This window comes from Suricata suricatta, chromosome 12 (genome assembly GCF_006229205.1).
Source record: "Suricata suricatta isolate VVHF042 chromosome 12, meerkat_22Aug2017_6uvM2_HiC, whole genome shotgun sequence".
Lineage (NCBI taxonomy): Eukaryota > Metazoa > Chordata > Mammalia > Carnivora > Herpestidae > Suricata > Suricata suricatta.
The window spans coordinates 93,718,170-93,737,690 of NC_043711.1; the positions used below are offsets into that span (position 1 = coordinate 93,718,170).

Sequence of the window (19,521 nt, forward strand, 5' to 3'; positions counted from 1 at the left end):
TCCCCCCTCCCCATTAGAATGTCAGCTCCCTGAGGGTATGGATTTTTGTCAGCTTTATTCACCTCTGTATCCCCAACTCCTAGAACAGAGCTTGGCCCGGGAAGTAAACACTCAAGCGATTTACTGACTTAGCCAAGAATTTTCTCCCTCCATGGCAGCACTCCAGCTGCGGTGGGGGGTCACCGCCATCCCTGTACTGAGCCAGGTGCCACATGAATGTAGAGCCGAACATGTGACCCAAGTGGAACCAATCAGCATGTTCCATCTCTCTGGCTCCAGTGATTGGCCCAGATACAGACAGGCATGTGACCCAGGCCTGGCCAATAGGAGAGGGTGGGTGGCTGGTAGCTTATGGTGCCCCGGCCCCGCCCGCAAGTGGGGGTTCAGAGGGGATGCCGGGCACACTGAGCTGAACTAAGTTGCACCTTATAGCCAGGTATAGGCTCAAACTCAAAAGCTTTTGTTGCTTCAGTTAATGGGAGTTGGGACTTTTATTTTATTTCATTTTATTTATTTTTGAGAAAGAGAGCGTGAGCAGGGGAGGGTCAGAGAGATAGGGAGACACAGAATCCGAAGCAGGCTCTAGGCTCCGAGCTGGCAGCACAGAGCCTGATGTGGAGCTCGAACCTGTGAACTACGAGATCATGACCTGAGCCAAAGTTGGATGCTCAACCTTTGCACCAGGAAGCACTGGCCCAACATGGCAAACACCCTTAGAGAACAGTGATGAAAAATAACTAAAACTTACGGGGTACTTGTCACAGGCCCCACCCAATTCTCGGCAGTTTTCCTGTTCACTCACGTCACTCTTACAAAACACCCTTAAGAATTTAGAGGTTCTATTTGCAGAAGAGGAAGCTGAGGCCCAGAGAGGTTTAAGAACTTGCCTAAGGTCATGCAGCGTGGTGGGTGGAGGAGCTGAATGTCTTCCCTGGCAGCTCCCTCCCCGCCCCACCCCGCGCTTTCTGCGCTCCCCCCTGCCCTGGGAGGCTCATTCCCATGGACAGACCGCCTGCATCAATGAGCTCCATGCTCTCTGGCTCCTGCAGGTGTTTGGGCAATGGGGATACTGCCAGGGGCCTCGGACAGAGGACAACTGACCTCATCCCTCTGTTGTTGCGCCCAGGGCCACAGCTGTGGGTGGCCCTCTCCGGGTTCCAGCAATCCCTGCTGTCCCCAGCCTCAGGGATCTGTATTATTCATTCTCTTACACTCTGCTCAGGCCTCTGTTGGAAGGCACCATCTGTTTCCTGCAGGCTCCCAGACAGATAGGCAAGCGGACCTCACGACGGAGTTCTGTACCCCCGACGTCCTGATCCCACAGCCCTCTCTGGCCTCCTACGCTTACTTGGAAACCGATGAGTGATGCAAGAAACTGAGGTTAAGTGTATTGTGCAAACAGGAGGAAGGGGGAAAATTGCTGGCCGGGAAGGGGGCAGGGCAGTCAGAGAGGGCTGCCTGGAAGAGGTCTTATGGAGTAAAGTTTAGGAAACCTAAGAGGAACAGAGTTCTGAAGAACCCCCAGGGTTTTTCTGAAGAAGTGGGCTGAGGACCTGGTGCTTCAGGCAGGGGAAATGGCCTGAGCAAAAGGGCAGGCGGAGTGGGCGGGAATGCAAACGCGTGGCCCCAAACCTCGCAAGCCCAGTGGCTGTCTAGGCTGGTGAGGACACAAGCCCATCTGTTAAACCTTACACTGCCCTGGGGTCTCCCCTTCTTCCAGGCTTTCCCCTGCCTTCTCCCTGCGCTGTCAAACGGCGGGAGCTCCTGAAACCTATGGGCACAGACTCTGTCTTCCCTACCCAGGGCCAGGGCGTCTGGTGGCCCTCTGTGCCTGCTGGACTCGGGAAGCATCTTTCCAAGGGAGGAGGGAAAGGTCAGGTTTCAAGACAAGGGCTCAGGCTCTGGAAAGGAAAGTAGGGCTCAAAGAAAAGGGCTTAAACTCCATTGCCTGCATGACTATTTGTTCAACAAGAAACCCTCAAAGGCCTACTGTGCGCCAGGCGCTGTTCTCGCCACTGCTCAAGGCGCTGACGTTCTAAGGAGTCAACGCATCCAAGGCTGGGGTTGAAAAGCTCCAGCTCAGAGTAAGAGGTGTCAGGGCTGGCAGTGACAGCGAACCTGGGTGAACTCTTAGGACGGGGCCGCAGAGTCCAGTTAGAGCTCAAAGAAAGTTGAGGCACAATATATTCAAGGTCTTGGAAAGCCTGACACCTCACAAGGTTTTGCATGGAAAGTGAATGGGTGCTTGAGAGGCCACATAATTTTACATGCTCAAATGTCTGAGCATCTACGTGCAAGTCCTGTTTCCTGATCAGAGAGAAAAGGCAGACGCACATGAGAGAGAGGAGGGGAAGCCCCGCAGACGGACGCGTGCTAAAACGCAGCAGGAAACAGGCTACAGAAGTGGGGGAGGTAGGGTCTGGAGCCAGACGGCTGGGGTTCAAATCTTGGCTCTACTTGGACTAGTTGGGCAAGTGACTTAGTGTCTTGGGGCCTCAGAGTCTTCAAATGTCATGTGGGGCCAATCACAGCATTGAAGAGTTGTGAGGACAAAATGGCCTAATGCCTATGCAGCCTTTAGAACAGAGCGGCACACAGTAAGTCCTGTATGAATTTTAGCTAGCATTTTTTGTTGGGTTTGGGCCAACTTTCTTATTTCATGTTGATTTATTTATTTTTGAGAGAGAGAGACAGAGAGCATACAAACGGGAGGGGCAGAGAGAGAGAGAGAGAGAGAGAGAGAGAGAGAGAGAGGGGGGGGGGAATGAATGAATCCCAAGCAGGCTCTTAGCTGTCAGCATGGAGCCTGTCTCAGGGTTCTAACTCATGAACCGGGAGATCACAACCTGAGCCGAAATCAAGCGTTGGACGCCCGACCGAGCAAGCCACCCAGGTGCCCTGGGCCAACTTATATATAATGGCAGCAGTTTTCATTTGGGGGTCTCTGGTCCATGAATAAGGTTCAAATCAGGCCCCAGCTGCAAAGCTCCAAGGCTAGACCATGGGGTCCAAACTGGAGCCAATCAGAGCCTTCCAGTCCCTCTGCCTCAGTGATTGGCCAGCTGAGTAATCCAGGCACTCTGGCCTGACTGACTTGGAAGAGATGCCTGCCTGCTCCTTCCAACTGGCTAACTGGGTCCATGTCATCCCACCATGAGAGGAAGGCAAGACGGACGCCATCTTGCCTCATAGAAGAGGTGGAAGGAAGCCAATACACAGAAGGAAACAGAGCTGAGAAATGGAACCTCGTTGGGTTTTGACAACATTTGAGACCTGGGTCCAGCTGCGCCTGAAGGAGGAAGATTTACTTCTGGGTTCTTTGTTTCAGGCACCAAGAGATTCCTTTTTCGCCTTTGGTTTGAGCTGTTTTCTTTCTTCTGAGGTCAGCCTTCTCACACGTTGAGTCCTTAGAGACATGAATCAGAGTCTCTTGGTTTCTTAGGTCATTGCAAGTTGCTTTCTCTGTCACTGGCAACTGAATGAGCCCCAGTGGCAGAGCCAGCCGGAGGTGGAGCGTGGACTCAGGTGGCTTCCCGGTGGCTGTCTGCCTCTGTGTAGAAGCCGGACAACATGGCTTGCTAGCCCTTGGCCTGGACCTGAGCCCAACTCCGTCTTATTGTAGGCAAACTTCCGGCATCCTTCTTTGTCACTGATAAGAACAAGTGGTGTGGCAAAGCAGAAGGAACCGTGGGTGTGGGAGGCAGGAATTCTGGTCCTGATTCGGTCTTAGTTTCCTCATCTGCCAAGCAAAACAGACTGTTCCCTGGGCACGGCGCGGAGGTCTGGGATGGGTGGAGCCTGGCAGGTGGAGAGGCGGGCCTCCCCGGCCCTCCTCCTGGAAGCAGGCTCATCCAAGGTTTGTTTCTTCAGAACACTCATCACAACATGGGATTCCTGATGCACTCTTCTGTTCCAGTCTTTGTCTGTGGGGGTTGTTTTTCACTAGAAGCTCCACTGGGATAGGGCTGTTTCTTTCCTAAATCCACAGTCCCGCCCTTGGCCCAGCCGGGTGCCCCTTCCACCAGTTAGTCAACACTATTTACTGAGGACCTACTATGCACAGGCCCTGTTCCCATGTGCCGGGGATCCAGAAATGAACCATCTTGCATGAATCAGATACCAAACGAGATCACATGAGGCATGAGGTGATGAGTCCCCAGGGGAGGGAGGTCAGAAGTGCTGGGAGTGGGGTCAGCCGAGCGCAGTCAGGAGGGAGGTGAAGGAATGCGTCTTGCAGGCATGTAGGGGAGTGGTGTTCTAGGCACAGGGAAGAGCAAGTGCAAATGTCCTGGGGGAGGCGCGTGCCTGGGAGCTGGGGGACATAAAGCGGGCAAGTATGTCAGGGGTGGAGTTGGGTGAGGGGAAGGCTCGTATTTGGAGATCCTGGGAGTTTCCAGCCTGGGAGTACCAGGATTGTTTGTGGTTTTAATAGGACAGAGTAGCCGCAGGAAGGCCAGGGAGGACTGGGACCGGGGCAGGGAGGGGGCTAGACGAGACTCTGGACATCGATGGATGAATGAATGAATGAACGAATGGAGGACAGACCGGCTCATGCAAGTGCTCCACTGACAATTTTTTATAACAATTTACTTCAACCTCAGCAGGAGAACAAAGTCACTTTTTTCATGCCCAGGAGCTCGAACGGGACGCAGCATGGAACGCTGGTCTCCGCTTCAATGTCCGAGGCTGCGGCTACTGGCCGGTGGCTAGGGGCTCGGGGAGGCTTCTCCTCGTGGCCTGGGCTCCCTCCCAGCATGGCGGCCTCAGGGTGGGGTCCGGTTTCTTATGCACCAGCTTCCGGCTTGGAAGGCGGGTGTCCCAGCAAGGGGCAGAGCTGCCTCAGTTTCTCCACTCCAACTTCATCTTTCTTGCTGTCCCCCAGTGTCACTCCTGCTCATTCTCTTGGTTACAGGCGAGTCACAAGTCTGACTGGGTTCAAAAGGAAGGGGCGAGGACCCGCTTTCTGAGGAGGAGCATCAAGGTCACGGCGCACGAGCACGCAGGCCATCTTGGTGGCTGTCGCAGGAACAGAGTGGGGCGGCCATGTGGGCCTCTGCCCGCCACATGTCACCCTTTCTAGGAGGGGACACTTGAATGGACCCCGACTCCATGCCTGCATCTGGCACATGCTGGGGTTCGTCCCACGCTGTGTCAGAGGTCCCTGACCCTCGGGAGGCCCTGGGGGACCCGAAGGTTCCCCTGCCCCCACTCCTCCGTCTCGTACGACCCAATTAAATCAGGAATGTCAGGTCCAGGGGGCTCTGAAGGGATAACAGGCAGAGAGAGAAGCCTGCGCTGGACGTGAGAGGCCACGGTGCCTCTGCCGCACTTCAGAGAATGGACCGTCCCATTATCTTGGGGCAGAAAACATTTATTCTCATTTAAAAAAAAAAAAAAACTTCCCCCTCCTCGTTACTAAGTAGAAAGGAAGCCACCACCAAGCCCAGAAACCCCGAGTGCAGTGTGGGACCTGGTTTCGGGGACCTGGGCCTGATGCCCCCACCTCCCTCCTGCCGGGGTTGGAAACGACAGCCCCTTGGCTTGGCCCCTCGGCTCTCTGGGCCCAGGGCCACCGTGCACACGGCAGCGTCCGGGGGGGCGGGGGAGGGGGCACCGGCCCATCCCACTGGGCAGCTGGCTGGCTTGTCCGGCAGTGGGAGAGCGGACCTGAACGAGGGGGAGACGGCTGGGGGTCAGCTCTGGGAGGGGGCCTCATGATGCGGGGCCAGGGGGGACAGCCGCGGACGAGACCCAGCCTCCAGGCTCGGCTGAGACAACACTGCCACTCCACCTGGTCCAGAGTCGATGCTGCCAGGGATGTTCTGGAGGGACGGCCACCTCCAGGCCGCCTCCACCCGGCGCACCTGCTCCTAGGCAGCAAGGCCTCGGAAGTTCGGCTGATCGCCTGTGCTCTCATTTTTGCCAGATTCTTCCTCATGTTGCTCCCTCTGCCATTTCAGCAAATTTATCTACAAAGGAGGTTTGTCCTTCTTTGGGGAAGGAGTACCATTTGCATTCAAGCAGAGTCTCTGACCCTGGCACTTCTTTTTTTTTTAATTTTTAAAAATGTGTTATTCATTTTTGAGAGAGAGAGAGAGAGACAGCACGAGCAGGGGAGGGTCAGAGAGAGAGGGAGACACAGAATCCAAAGCAAGCTCTAGGCTCTGAGCTGTCAGCACAGAGCCTGACGCAGGGTTCAAACCCACGAACTGTGAGATCTTTAACTGAGCCGAAGTTGGACGCTTAACTGACTGAGCCCCCCAGGTGCCCCTGACCCTGGTGCTTCTGATGTTTGGGTCCGGGCCATTCTCTGCCTGGGGCAGGCGGGGGGTGCTGTGCATTGTAGAGGGGTTCACAGCATCCCCGGCCTCTACCTGTTAGACGGAGCAGCACCCACCCCACTTATGGACAGCGAAACTCTCTCCAGATGTTGTCACATGTCCCCTGGGGGGCCAAACTGCTCCTGGGGGACAGCTCCTGCCTTAAGTGGACAGTGACATCAAGAAACAAATGCAGTGACATTGCACTTGGATTCTTGCTTGCCAAGGGCACGGACTTTTTCTTTCGAGGGGAACAGGCATCCTTGAAGACCCCAGAGGAGGAGTCACAGGGACTCTCTGATGACTCAGAAGAGAACACAGGGGAATGTGATGTCATTTGTGGAATGACCCCCTAAAACATGGCCCTAAAGTGAGGACCACTGGGACCTGCCCACTGGAAATCATGCCTTCATCCAGTCAATGGGACCGGGTTGGCCAGAGCCTGGCGCGCTGGCCCATGGCCTAGGCTCAGGATGTGGTTTGGTTACTTTAGGAGAGGGACGCCTGTGTGCAGTGGCCTTTCTCCACAGCAGGGCCTCAAACTCAAATGCCTACAGGGGCGAGGCAAGAGAAATGAGTGACATGGTCTGGACTTTGGGGAAAGGGGTAGAGGGTGGGGGCTGGGCCACACTGGAGACTTTGTTTCCAAACTGAAAGCCTCCGATACATTTTAAACACTGAGCAGACCCCACAAAGCTCCACTAGAGGGTGGCTGGAGGCCTACTTGCAACCCTTCAGAGCTATGTGATCTTTACTGAGCACCTACTATGTGCCTGGTGCTATGTGGGATGCTGGGATAACAGCCATAAACATGGGGCAGGCCAGGTCTCAAGGAGCTGACATCCTGGTGGGGGAGACCGATAATACGCTAAGATGAATTTCAGGTCATCTTAAAAGCTTTGAAGAAAACCATCAGGGAGACAGGATAGACAGTAAATCAGGGAAGCCTCTAGGAAGGGGTGACGTTTGAGCCGAGATCAGAAGGTAGTGAGAAGCCAGTTAGAGGCAAAATGCTTTATAACCAAAGGAAAAAGCAGATGCAAAGGCCCAGTGGCAGGAATGAGTCTGGCTGGTGTGAAGAATAAACAGACTAAAGAGCAGCATAAGGCGACCGGACAGCACCCTCCCAGCCCACACCTGTTGCTCCTGCTAGGTATTTAGGGGAAATGGGAATCACACACAGAAATACCCACCTCTGTCCTTTGTTCTTTCGTCTCAGCTGTGGACAAACCCTTTCCTGGCAGCAAGTTACAAAGTTATTTCTGCAAAAGGCCTTTGGCCAAAAGCAATAAAGACGGACCTGAACAGAGTCATTATTCATGCCTAATTGTGGGCTGGTTCTCAGTGTAGACTGCCTGGGCCAGGACTGGGGATTCCAGTCCCCCCTCCCTTTAGTTTTTTTAACCCCACTCTTTCCCAACACTGTTTACCCTCACAGGACGTGTATTTATGGTCCCAGAGATTGTGTGTAGTTCCCTTTGAGCAGCATGGAAAGGATGAAAGTCTGTTTTGGTGGCCTGGCATTCATAATCTAATTATGTCCTCCCTTTCCACCCAGTCCACCGTCTTCATCCATCATGCCCCTGCCATTAGCAGATGAGCTTCTCATTAGCTCACCTTGGAAACGGCCCGGCGCTTACAATTATTTGAGAAGCCTGCACTCAGTGGCAGGGGGAGGAGTCTGAGACAACTTTTACCAAGTAACTCACTGAATTTAGAGACAGGGGTCAAGAGAATTTCACATGACAGGTCCATTTCCAACCCTGGCACGCAGTGCTGTCTCATCAGCAGCTGGAAATCGGCTGCCAAGGGGAGGGAAGCGCTAGGTGAGAGTGTTCCTCGAGCTCCATCGGTTCCTCCCATTGGTGCGGTGCCCGGGCGCTGGGGGACTCGCTGGGGGTCACAAGGTGCACTCTCTGCACCGCTGCACAGTGGCTGGAAGAGAGGGCGTGGGGGCTGGCTGCCAGGGTCCGCGTGGGGTGGGGTCTGGGGAGGCGGGAGCTGGCCGTTTGGTCATGACTTCACACGCTCTCCCTTCTGGGAGCCAGCTTGAATGAGCCCCATCTTTGCTGAGGCATGGTGGGAATTCTGGGAACCCGTTCTGCCCCATAAAGAGGGCTCTCAGAACCTCCCCCCCCAGCAGTGCTCGAGTTATGGGCCCCGGACCTGGAAGAGACACCACACAGAGTTGGGCATCTACTTCTAGCAGATTTTTAAGAATGCATGCATTCATTCATCCACCCATCTATCCCTCCATCTTCCATTCATTCCTTCAAAAATGTTAATTGCTCTTCCTGGGGGAGTCACTTATGCAGCCGGGGAGCAGTGGTTCCTAATTTTGTCCAGCCTCTGGTCCACGACTTTTGATACTAGAAACCCAATTTCCTTTTGATGAATTTCTCTCCCTTGCCCTGTCATGTGACCGAGTAGTGATTGTGCCACCAAAGGTGGTCAATCAGACTCTCTCATTGGGCCTTTGAATCTCAAATGAAGTGTCAAAGGCAGACAGAAAAAGCGGGGGTGCACATGTCCCCTGGGAGCCCCTTTTCCAGCAATCCTTCCTGAGAGCAGACAGTAAGCTCAGCACAGATGGGACCAGGATGATCAAGCTTAAGGAGTTCCCAGTCCTGGGGGTGGGGGGTGGGGGGCACCACACATGGTGCCTCAGTTCCCTCGGTTACAAAATGGAGATGATAATGGGCCTTGATCAAAAGGCTTTTTGTGATGACTAAATGCTTGGCAACAGATAGGGATAGACGCGGGACTTGTTATTATTATAAACAATGTTGCAATACATTGTCTCTAGAAATGGGGCCCTAGCGTCTGAATAAATGTTCTTTCCCCCTCCCAGCACTCATTCTGCACTACTGATAGAGCGTAAGAGAGAGAAACCTGGCCCCACAAGGAGAGGAACAGCAGGGCAAGCGCAATGACAAATGGCCAGTGAGCCTGCCCGCAGCCTCAGGCAATAGGGAACGGAAGGGACCATGGCAAAGTGGAGACCTGCACTATCTGTGCAGATGGGAGCTCCACGTGACCAGACATGGCTCCGGTGTCTCTGTATTTCACAAGCTGGAAACTGTAATTTTTAAACTGTAAAGTCTCAGGGCACCTGAGTGGCTCAGTCAGTTAAACATTTCACTTTGGCTCAGGTCATGATCTCAAGGCTCCATGAGTTTGAACCCCGCATCAGGCGGACTCTGTGCTGACAGCTCGGAGCTTGGAGCCTGCTTCAAAGATTCTGTGTCTCCCTCTCTCTCTGCTTCTTCTCCGCTTGCACTCTGTCTCTCTCTCTCTCTCTCTCTCTCTCTCAAAAATAAAATTAAAACTTACAAAAAATTAAACTGTAAAATCTCACAATTAAAAAAAGATTTTTTTCTTAGTTTATTTGGCTTTTGAGGGAGAGAGAGAGAAAGGGAGAGAGCAGGAGAGGGGCAGAGAGAGAGGGAGAGAGAGAACCCCAAGCAGGCTCCACACTGTCAATGTAGCCCACATGGGGCTTGAATTCATGAACCGTGAGATCATGACCTTGGATGAAATCAAGAGTCACAATACTTAGCCGACTGAGCCACCCCAGTGCCCCTAAAATTCTCAGAATTTTTAAAGATCTGACAACTAAAAAAATGTTCAAGACAGGGGCACCTGGGTGGCCCAGTCCATTAAGTGCCTGACTCTTGATTTTGACTCAGGTCATCATCTCAACAGTTTTCGGGACTGGGCCCTGTATCTGGTTCCGTGCGCTGATGGTACAGAGCTTGTTTGCGATTCTCTCTCTCCCTGTCTCTCTGCCCCTCCCCCTCTAGCGTGTTTCTCTCCCTCCCTCTCTCTCTCCCTCTCCCTCTCTCTCTCCCTCCCTCCCCAAAATAAATAAACTTAAAAAAAATGTTCAGGGGAGCCTGGGTAGCTCAGTCGGTTAAGCCTCCGACTTCGGCTCAGGTCAGATCTCACGTTCGTGGGTTCGAGCCCCGCGTCAGGCTCTGTGCTGACAGCTAGCTCAGAGCCTGGAGCCTGCTTCTGGTTCTGTCTCCTTCTCTCTTTGCCCCTTCCCCTCTCATGCTCTATCTCTCTCTGTATCAAAAATAAATAAAACATTAAAAAAATTTAAAAAAAATGTTCAAAACAGTGTGTAGGTGAAACATTGCCACAAGCTAATACAGACCCTGCTTAGCCAGCCTGTGACATCTTATTCTGAGAGGACAGAACAAAGAGAGACTTCTCTGTGCCTCACTTTCCTCATCTGTAAAGGGGGGATTCGAAGGTCCCTGTGCCACAGACGAATGTCTGCGTCTCCCCCAAATTCCTACACAAACCTCGTCCCCCATGAGATAGTATCAGGAGGCGGGGGCTTTGCAGGTGACCGGGTCATGAGTGTGGTGCCCTCGTGTCCTCATAAATCAGACCCCGGAGAGGCCCCCTGCCCCCTGTCACGTGAGAACATGAGAAGGCGTCACCTGTGAATGAGGAAGCAGGCTTTCCCCCAGACTCTGAATCTGCTGGCACCATGACCTTTGACTTCTCAGCCCCAGAACTGAGAGGAATGAATTCCTTTGCTTCGAATCTCCTCGTCCCGGGATCCTATTCCAGCGGCCAGAACGGGCTAAGATGGCCTGCATCACGTTCACCTGAGCGGCCTCTTAGAACCCTGCCTGGCGCACAGAAATGTGAGCCCTCGGGAGTGTGAGTTTGGGACAGGAGGCGACAGAGGCAGGTCTCCTGGGCTGTGACAGCTCCTTTCAGGAGGGGTCAATGGAGGGGGGGCACCCACGGAAATGTCATGCTGCTGATTTTGCAGATTAACTTCCGTGTTCCGAGTGGCCCAAGACTACTCAGAAGCGGCGATTCCACCAGCCCTTGCACGGGGCCTGATGTCCCTGCGGTGGCCTGAGCCGCACAGCCACCCCTCTGTGAGCAGTGTCAGCATCAGCACCAGCCCCAGCGCTGGGCTGGAGGCCGGAAGGTCCAGCAAAAGCAGCCCTCCCCACCCCCACCTTCCTTTCTGCAAATGACAAACGGGGTCTGCCTCGTCCACCGGCAGCAAGGGTCCCCCAACACCGGATCCAGACCCAGCGGCTCACCACCAAGCCTCCTTCCCAGGTTCCTTCACCCAAAAAATATGTCCTGAGCCCTCGGAGTGCTGGGCCTTGTTCTGGGTGCTGGGGATTCAGTGGTGAACGAGACAGACCCAGTTCCTGCAGCCATGAGGCTTACTTTTTAGGGAGAGGAGAGAGGACAAAGGACAAATAAGTAAACTGAGAAAATTCTAGAGAGAGGCAAGGGCTATGAACCTAAAACAGGTGTCATTCCAGGCATTGAAGGATGTGACATTTGAGCAGAGACCTGACAGATCAGAAGGAGCCAGACTTGTGATGTCCAGGCAGAGGGGACAGCAAGTGCAAAGGCCCTGGGGTTAGAGCAAGCTTTGATACGGCCAAAGAACAGAGGAGAGGCCAGTGTGATGGCGCAAATTAGCCTGGAGGAGGAGGGAGTGGGATGGGGGCAGAGGCCGGGGCAGTGCAGGGCAGAGTAGCCGGTGGCAAGGAGTTGGGACTTTACTGAGTACAACAGGTCACCAGAAGGAGGGGCTTATTAGAGGAGCTGCCACTACCTATTTACAGAAACGCCTAGCGGAAGGCACCCCATCCAGTCTGAAACGTCAGCAATGCACCAGAAGCATCTGGAAACTCTAACACACCCTAATGCCCAGGGCGCTGATTTCATTGGTCTGGGTGTGGCCTGGGCGCTGGGAGATCTAAGAGCGGCCCTAGAGACGGTTGGGAACCCCTGTATCTCCTGGGTATGTGGTGACAAACCGACCTTGGGCTCCCAGACTGGCCTCAGAGCCCTGTATGTTGGTCCCCAAGGTTTGCTCACTTCCTGAGCTGGCCTGAGGCCTAAAAGAGGGATGGAAGGTGGCAGGGTGGGGAGTGGGACACGACGGAGCTCATCAGCTCAGGAAGCCTCCAGGTGGAGCTCGACGCCCACGTAGCACCTCTGCTTTGCTGCCCTCTCTCTGAGCTGGACTTCCTCCCCTGCAGGGGTGGGGGAGACCGCAGCCTTTCTCAGGGACCAACGCGGGAGGTGCAGGAGCACTTCAAGGAGCCAAGAAGAAAGCAGAGTGGCCGCTCCTCCCTACCCCCGGACCCAAATTAAAAACGGAGCATATGATCTAGCAATTTCACTTCCGGGATCTCTTGACAAAGGGAATGAAATCACTGTTTTGAAAAGACACCTGCACACGCAGGCACACGGCAGCCAGGTCACAGACGCAACCTCCGTGGCTGCCGAGGGACGGATGGGGGAGGAGAGCCTACCATTCATGACATGGGCCATCAAGAGACAGACAGACACTGCATGAGCTTGCTTATATGTGGAATCTTAAACCCAACAACCATATGGAGAAGAGACTGGGGAGTGAGAGGTGGGAAAAATGGGCGAAGGTGGTCAAAAGGAACAAACTTCCACGTAAAACCAGGACAATGCCCTGCACAGGGACCACAGTTAATGAGGCCGTGTTGCGTTTCTGAAAGTTGTTAAGAGAATAAATCTTAAAAATTCTCATCACAAGAAAAACATTTAATTGTGCGACGATGCGTATTAACTAAACTTACTGTGGTCATCGTTGTGCAATATGTATGCATATCAAATCTTACATCGTGCACTAAAAATAATATTGTTACATGTCAATTACATCTCAGTAAAAAAAAAAAAATGCTACGGAGGTTCTACAAGTACAAGCAATACTAAGGAAACCCTGACTTTTGGAAGCCACTTCCATGTGCTCAGGGTGCTAGCATTTCACCGTGACTTTACCAGGAAGCTGCCACCGTCATCCCCATTTTATGAAAGAGGGATCTGAGGCTCAGAGAGGTGAGTGGACTTGACCATCGCCGCCCAGCTACTGAGTGGCAGAGCTGGTGGGTGAATCAGGAGTCTGGTTCTAGAGGGCCTCTTCTTAACCCTTGGGACTCAACGATTCTCAGAGAGGTCTCTTATGTCCAACCGTCTACACTTTCTTCATCTCCTGCCCAGGTGGAAGCCACTGGTACCCGGGTGTGCCCAAGAACTCAGGAGCCCGTCCGCTGGAGAGCTGCTTTGTGCTCACAACATGGGGCCATTTCACCGGAGGGACTAGGGCACTGTAGGAACATGTCAACAAGGAGGGCAGTGAGCTGTCCCCAAGGACAGCCCTGAGGCCGAAGCTGTGGGTGGCCCCCACAAGGCCATTCCTCAGTTTACGGGACCCCAGCTTTGTTAAGGAGATGGACCCCTGTCTTGGTGATAAACCAGCACGAGTGTAAGCCTGTGGCTCTCCGAGGGGTGATATCAACCCAGAGGGGTGTTCACAGGAACCTGTGAGGGTTGGTTGGTTGTCATGGTGACTGGGGGATGTTTCTGGCATCTGGCAGGGGAACAGGGATGTCGGATAATTTGCCACGCTCCACACAGTGAAGAACTGCCCCATTTCCAACTGGGAACATTCTATTTATTATTAAGTAATCTCTGCAGCCAGTGTGGGGCTCGAACTCACGATCTCAAGATCCAAAGTCCCATGCCCTTCCAACGGAGCCAGCCAGGCGTTCCCAGAACGGCCCCCATTTCCAATGACTTTCTGACACCCCACGAGACACTCATGCAGCTGAAAAAGCTTTGACAGTTGCCTGAGTCACATAGAAACACAAAAGATGTTTGGCCTGAGCCTCCTCTGTGCTGTCTTTTCTGGGAAGGTATCCACGAAGTATACCGAGGGAAGGCTGTAGTTTGTTTCGTTCGGAGATTTTGGTAAATCGTTCACCATTTGGGAAAATCACACTGTTTACGGCCATAGCACTTGTGGTATTTGATCTGCCAAAACTACATGTTCGTGCTCCACTGCGTTCATAGCTGTCAGATGTATGTGATTCCACACGAGTGCGGGCATGTGACTGCTTTATTATGTCTTCCAGTGTCGTTGTGTCTAAGATTTATAGCTTTCCGTACATGTGTTTGCTTATAACTCACTTTCCTCTTAGTTTTCCTTTAAATTATACTCAAGATACTCTATCAGTCCAAAAATGTGCGGATAGGTTATGTTACCTATGAATTCATTTCAGGTAAACTTGATAAAAACATTTGCTACGAGAAGAGGGTATCTGATCTGCTAATTTTGGGAACCACTGAGCTACATCAAACATGTAAAGCCCATTTCCCTTTGGCAGTGTTGAGTTTAGATGTGTGTACAAAAGCCAATCCTGGATCAATAGGGCAAGAAGCAAAGTCTGCTGGGGTGAGGGTATTCTTGGAAGGATTTTGCTCTCTGATTAAAAGGCAGATCACATAGAGTCCTACTCTTTACTTCCACTTTTTAAGGGATGTAATGTCTGGAGCTGCAGCAGCCATCTTGAGATCAGGAGGCAACAAGACCAAAGACAGGATGAGGACTGAGGAACAGAGGACTGGAAGAGCTTGGTCTCTGAGGACACTGCACAGACAAATCGGTTCCAGGGCTCCCCTGGCTGGGACTGTTGGTAAGTGAGGACTAACATTTCTATCGTGGAAGCCACTCTCAGCCGGGACTCTATCACGTGCAGGGAATACAGCCTGACTCCCATGCAAACGATTAGGACGCGGAGCCTCTAAGAACTGTGGTGGGATTTCCTAGTCTCTGAAATATCCAGAAAAGTGGCCTGCAATCACAAGTCTGTGGTTGCTCTTTCACGAGTGTGAACATCTCCCGAACTTCTGGGAGCTCATCATTTCCCATTTCTCTTCCAGCTGCTGAGGAGGGTCAAGTTACCCACTGGGGCCCTGACTGGGAACCAATAACAAAGGCTCTTGGCAACATTATTCACCTAACACATCTGGCTTCCACCTGGCCAAACACATCTTGGGTACTGCTCATGGTCCCTGGGGATGGCCCTGACCATGAGCTCAGTTAATAAGACCTGCTCATGACAACTCTGGGTTTGGGGTAGAATTTACCTAATGTTTCAGGCAGGGCCCAAGTGCGCAAAGCTGTGGGCCAGGCTTTTATAAGATGAAGCCATATGTCAGAGGCCAGGGCCACCAGACAACGTATGCTTTGGAATCTCATTAAGAGACTTTGTAGAATTCAAAATGATGGTGGTCTCTAGTTAGAGAGAATCCCGTGAGGGCTGGGTCTGGGCTGGAGGAAAAGCTTTGAAGTCCATGCCAACAGGTGTTCTACCAAGGAGGCACATGTTGCCTGTGAGGCCCAAGCTCCCCGCTGACCTCAACTTCCCAAGGGCATCTGTTGTTGAGTGTTGAACATTTATTCTATCTGCCAATCACTGAGCAGCGACGAGATGGACAAGGGGTGGGGCTCAGCCTGAGACTTAAGGGAATTTCTCAGGAGCATCATCAAGGGTGAGCATGTGAGATGTGTTAAGAACAGTCATCAAATGCATGCAGGGGAGGGGGAGACCACACCAGAGAACAAAATAGATTTTCCTTAGACAGTCGTGTCCAGTCCCATGGGTTAAAATAACGTGCTCCTTCAATGCCTCCCAAATTCAGGCTGCCAGCTCCAGCCATGGAGAGCTTAGATCCCCTGTTCATCTCACACCCAGCGTGTCTACGACTGAATTCTGGATCATCTCCCTGCCCCCTAACCTCTTAGTCTTATTCAGGACCCCCCCACGCCAGACTGCCCAGTCACCTGGTTCCCTGGCACAGTGGTTATTTGTTGTCAGGTCTCTTGTACACACCATGAGGTATTTAGCAGGCTGTAGCAATGAGGCTCCTGGGAGCCCCCCAGCTTGTGCTCTCCAGGGCTGGGGGGCTCAGTTGCTCTGTCCCCAGCTCCAGGGTAAGGTCCTGGGAGTCTGGCTCAAGCCCCTTGTCAGGCCCAGGATTCCCTGACCAGTGGGGGTTGGGAGTGAGTGAGTAGCATAAACCAGTTCCATCAGAGGGACGCCTGGGGTGAGCGTGGGCATTTCCAGAAAAGAGGTTTGTTTTTCCTGTTGGGCTCAGCCCAGAGAGGCCAAGAGGACCAGTCTTCAGCATCCAACTGGGACCCCTCAGTTATGATAACAGCCAGTATTTACTGAGGTCCTGCTGAGGTCAGATCCCACAAAGCTTTTGACATTGATGATCTTTACAACAAACCAGGAGGTAAATGCCACCACAATCATCATTATTTGCTGGATGACAACACCGGGGCACAGAGAGGTTAACTAACGCTCCCTGGACCACACAGTGGGCCAGGGACCCAGTGCCTGCCCACCCCTTGGAGCCTGAGGGCAACCAGCCCCATGGAAGGAAGAGCAGAGAGGACAGAGGCACGGAAACTCATGACAGTATCTGAGCCCTGATGCCAGTTGAGTCGGAAGCCTGAGCAGTTTTTGGTTATCAAAGCTGACATGTCCCTTTTCTCCTTACGCTAGTTTGAGACTTTTTGATGATCCCTTTGCGACGTGCACGCAGCAGTTGCTCAGCAAACACCAGCAGGTGCCTGTGAACTGGGCCTTTGCCTCCCCGCCCCCCATTAACTGCCGGGTGTGTAGCCAGAACACCCAACTGTGGCCAGACCAACGCCACTTCCCCTGTCGGCTCCAAGTGAGGCTCGGCTCCCTAGCAACCATCCCAATTAGGCAATCACGCCATTTATCAGGATGCCAATTAATTATAATGATCTTAATGATCTTCCAATTAGGGAGCGCCTTGAATCCGATCGGGGCACTGCAGCCTCCCTGGGGGGTGGGGGGGACTTGGCACAAGTTCAGGTGAGGCCCCTTGCACCTGTGGGTCAGCACGGAGAAGCCCCACCTTCCATGTCCACTGGCCACACAGGGCCCAGGCCTGATGGAAAGCTGGGAACCTCAGGGCCGCCTCTCTGAGGACAGGCCAGTGTGACTCCATCACCAACCACAAGAGGGCCTCACCTCGAGGAGAATGTTAAGGCTTCCACCCAGTGCTTTCCGTGGGCACCTTCACCCTGGAGGCTGTGCCTTTTTGTAGCAGCCACATTTGATATGTCCCTCTGCAGACTGACCAGAGGAGTGTGTGAGTATTTGCACGAGGCAGGATACATGGCCCGGCAATCCCATAATTTCCTCAGGCCAAAACCCCTCCCACAAACCAAATACAAATCCCAGACTCTGCCACATGGTGGAGATTTTTGGCGAGAAGTGGGATTACTGATGGGCTTCTGCCTTTCAAACTTTTGTCGAGATGTGTTTTCTTCCCCTGAGCATTTATTTCTTCCACATTTGGAAGAAAAACCAAGGTCAGGGAGGAAGGCGAGTGCAGTGGGTCAGAATGGACCCCGGAGCTGCCGGGCCTCCTACACCCTCGAAACACCACTGGCCAATTATCCCAGGAAGTCACAATCGTTTCCGTGTCCTCCTCTTTCACGCGACGAAAACCACAAGACCTGCTTCACAGGGTTTTTGTGTGGATTAAGTGAGTTATTACGTACAAGGGGTCAGAACAGTGTATGGCTCACAAAGCACTACATAAGTGTTATGTATCACCCTAGATCTAGATGAAGGCTCTTTCTTCAAACAACAAGTGGGTCAGGAATTCTGATATTCCTCTTCCAGAGGACAAGGCTTTGTCCTTTCTGGGGGGACTGAGTTGAAGAACAGACCTGGGCAGAGTTGGGTGATGTTCTCAGTCTGGCTGACTTAGGAGCCCAGAAGCTGCCCTTTGAGGCATGTCCAAACAGATAAACTAAACACATCTAGGGAAAGGAGGAGGGACTGTCATCCTGAAACCCAAAGGCGGACTTCACGTGCCAGGGGGTGCAGCTGGTCCTCAGGAGGGCAGCTAGACAGGGCTACCGGGCAGGGCACACGCACACACATGTCACACACAGCCACACTGTCCTCCAAGCCCAGGCTTTTTACGATTAACTCATCACTCAACACTTAAGTTTGAAAACCTAACATGTTATTAGGGTTTTTAAAAAAGCCATAAATTCAAATAAGAAAACCTCAAAAACTGTACGCAAAGCTCAAACACCAAACCCACACAGACTCTCAGGCATTTATGTACTTGAACTTGGCCCGAGAAAGGCACATCCTTCATGTGCAAATGTCCAGTGAGCCTCCTATCGGCCAAGCCTGCCGCTGGTGTCCTTGGAGCCGCTTATTAGAACACTACTTCGCACCCCGGACAGGCTGTTTTGATGAGTGCTCTGTCCTCCAGGACGCAGGACAAGCAAAGCTGGAAGAAACTTTCTTGCGAGGTGAGCTCTCCGGTCTGTCCTCCCCACCCCCTTTATGAACGTATGAGTGGCTTTAATTGAATTAAAACCCTCCAGCGGGTCCTGGGATGGGGAGCGGAGAGGCAGCAAGAAATCCCGTCACTATTAACTAGGAGAGGAGAGGAATTCCTGCGGCTCTGGGGAGAGACGGGCTGTCCTCCAGGGAAAGCCCCTCCTGCCTGCTTCTCTGCCCCCTGTGAACCGGCTGGAGGGCAGGCTCATGGCTCTGCCCCAAGGAAGGGAGGGCGGCACTGTGGGGCAGAGACAGGAGCGGGTGGAGGGGGCAGGCATCCCCCCATGCACAGATGTGCAAACACCCAGATTCAAACGTAAGCTGAATGTAATTACTTGGTTAATTAAATATTGACTTTTAACTCAAAAAGTGATTAAAACAAGCCGCTGGAAAGACAGTGGAGGGGGTAGGGCCGGGGTCAGAACTTTCAGGAAGGAGGAAGAGGAGGAGAGGGACTCTGTGTGCAGGGGACCCGGTCTTCAGTCTTGGGGCAGGTAGGGAACTGCGGTCAGAGGTCACCGGGCAAAACTAGGGTTTTTACATTTTCCATGCTCAGACCACATCTCTTTAAGAGGCTGCCTCACAGTGAACAGAGCTAGCTTCTGACTCGGGAACTATATATATACACCGATCGTCGCCTTTTCTTGGAACTAATGGGGAACCGGGTAGGAGGAGGTGCTCCGTGCCTGCAGAACGAATGAATGAACTACTATAAAGAATTAAAAGAAAGAACGAACGAACTAGAAAGAAAGAGAAATGCACTCCTGGCCGCCACACTTGGGAAGCCCTGGGAGCCCGAGGAGGGGACCATCTCCCCGCACAGCGCCGAGAACCGGTTCAGACCTGGCCTGGGAGGAAGTTTGTCTTTTCAATCCCGTTTGCCCTTTCGTTAGCCGCGACTTCCCAGCCACCCTGAAGATCCGGTCCACCGCCTGCCCGTGTCCTGCCTGGACAAGCCCCACGTGGTCTGCCTTCTAACTCGA

General features: G+C 52.9%; 1 protein-coding gene across 1 annotated transcript in view; it reads right to left on the minus strand.

Annotated features, from left to right (window-relative positions):
* Positions 1-19,521, minus strand: part of SULF2 (sulfatase 2) — a 115,818-nt gene that overhangs the window by 96,008 nt on the left and 289 nt on the right. The window lies entirely within an intron of this gene.